This window comes from Orycteropus afer, unplaced genomic scaffold (genome assembly GCF_000298275.1).
Source record: "Orycteropus afer afer isolate SDZICR_OR568_19922 unplaced genomic scaffold, OryAfe1.0 scaffold00130, whole genome shotgun sequence".
Taxonomy (NCBI): Eukaryota; Metazoa; Chordata; class Mammalia; order Tubulidentata; family Orycteropodidae; genus Orycteropus; species Orycteropus afer.
In genome coordinates, this window is record NW_006921717.1 from 1,511,514 (window position 1) to 1,513,900 (window position 2,387).

Here is a 2,387-nt window from a genome sequence, read left to right on the forward strand (position 1 = left end):
TGACCTCTTGCTTTCTTCATGGATGATGTTCTTGATGTCATCCCACAATTCTTCTGTTTTCCAGTCATTGATGTTCAATGCCTCAAATCCATTCTTTAGATGGTCTCTAAATTCAGGAGAAATATTATCAAGGTCTAATTTTGGCTCTCATGGACTTGAACTTGCATATGAGTAGTGGATGGTCTGTTCCACAGTCAGCTCCTGGCCTTGGTTTGGCCGAAGATATTGAGCTTCTCCATCACCTCTTGCCACAGATGTAGTCAGTCTGATTCCTGTGTGTTCCATTCAGTGATGTCCATGTGTACAGCCATCATTTATGTTGTTAAAAAAAAAAGTATTTGCAATGAATAAGTTGTTGGTTTTGCAAAATTCTGTCATATGATCTCCAGCATTATTTCTATCACCAAGGCCATATTTTCCAACTACTGGTAAATAATCTTTTTCTCTAACTTTTGCATTCCAGTCACCAGTGGTAATCAACACACCTTGATTGCACGTTTGGTCAATTTGAGACTGCAGAAATTGGTAGAAATCTTCAGTTTCCTCATCTTTGGCTTTGGTGGTTGGTACATAAATTTGGATAATAGTAGTATTCACTGGTCTTCCTTGTAGGCATATGGATACTATCCTACCACGGACAGCATTATACTTCAAGATATATTTTGAAACATTCTTTGTGATGATGAATGCCACACCATTCCTCTTCAGTTTGTCATTTATCATTCTGGTAGGCTTAAAATGAAACATCCCAGAGGCAGAAAAGGGGGATCTCACTGCCATCAGGAAGGAGCCAGGAGTAGAGTGCATCCTTGGACCCGAGATCCCTGAACTGGACCTCCTTGGCCAAGAGACAGTCCAGAGATGGTGTCAGCACGCTCAGCAGAACAAAGAGATCTACCTGGGACAGAGCGGTGGGCTTTCTGGAGTGAGGAAGCTGAGTGCCTTTGGGCAGGAGGCTTGCTGGAGGAGTAGGGGGCCTCTTAAGGTGTCTGTCAGCAAAGCTAAAAGAGCTTTGTAACACTGGCCCAAGCAGGGCAGAGGCCGAGGCCAGAGAGCAGTGTGTCTGTGGCACAGCTGAGAAGAAGCTGTCCCGACTGAAGAACTGTATCCTGAGTTTCAGATCCTGAATTGTAACCTGCTATTTCCTTAATAAAACCCAGTGCATGGAAGGCAATATCTTCTAACCTCTAACTTCACAAGAGGGAGCCAGAATCACCACCCAATAAGCCCAAGGCTTATTCCTATGAGGCCAGACATGCTACCACATTCCATCCTTTCACCAGTTCTGACACTGTGGTAGTTAAGTTTGTGTGTCAACGTGGCTGGGCCTGGTTGAGTAACTGGACAGCTAGTGGTAGTTATTCCCCGTGATGAGACTGGCAATCAACTCCATGGTGGATCTACCACAAGCTGAGTAGCTGCTTTAAAGATGTGGTCTGCTTCCCATATATAAGCAGCAGCTTTGGGAATGGTCTCTAGCTTATGGCACTCTGCATATCGCTGTGTCATTGCTCAGTAGCCTGCCATGTTCTGCTGACCATGGGACCTTTAATGGACTTGAATTAATGGCCTGTCATGTGGTTTGGTAATATTGGGACTGTGCCTTATTACTTGTCAAACTTGGACTTGTCAGCCTCAGCAGCCAGCAGCTGAGTGAAGAAAAGCCTCCAGCTTCAGGGGCCAGTAGCAGGAAGCAGAGCTGAAGCTCAAGGTCGAGGGGCTTTCACCCAGCCCCTAGAGCCTGGCACTTTGAACTTGGACTTAAAGCCTCCAAACTGTGAGAGAATCAATGCTTGTTTGTTCAGGCCCTCCATTGGTGGTCTATTCTTGTCAGAGTGGCACAGAGGTAACCAGAACAGACACCAGCTGTCTCTCCCCCAGCACTCACTGCTTCTTTGCTGGGTTAGATAATTTGTTGCAATGGCCACACAGAACTCACAGATGATACTCACAAGTATGGGATTTATTAGGGAAGTAACAGACTATAATGCAGGTTCAGGAACGCACTCAGAATACAGTTCTTTGATCAGGACACTTTCACCTCTATTACGCCCTCAGACATGCTTTCCTGGCCCTTGGCCTCTTGGCCTGGTCTCACTGTAACACTCAGGCAAGTATTACAAAGCTCTTTTAGCCCAGCCGATAGGTACACCTAGCTGCACCCTGCTCCGTCAGCAAGTCTCTTGCCCAAGGGCACTCAGCTTTCTCGCTCTGTGGGCCAGGTAAGCCCAAGGGCAGTCAGCTTTCTTGCTCTGTGGGCCAGGTAAACCTGCCACTCTGTCTCGTGCCTCTTGGCTCCACTGCGACCCTCTCTCTCTGCCGGGGTGTCTCTCTCTGCCACATGTCTCTCTCTCTTCTGGGCGCCTCTCTCTGCCACATGTCTCTCT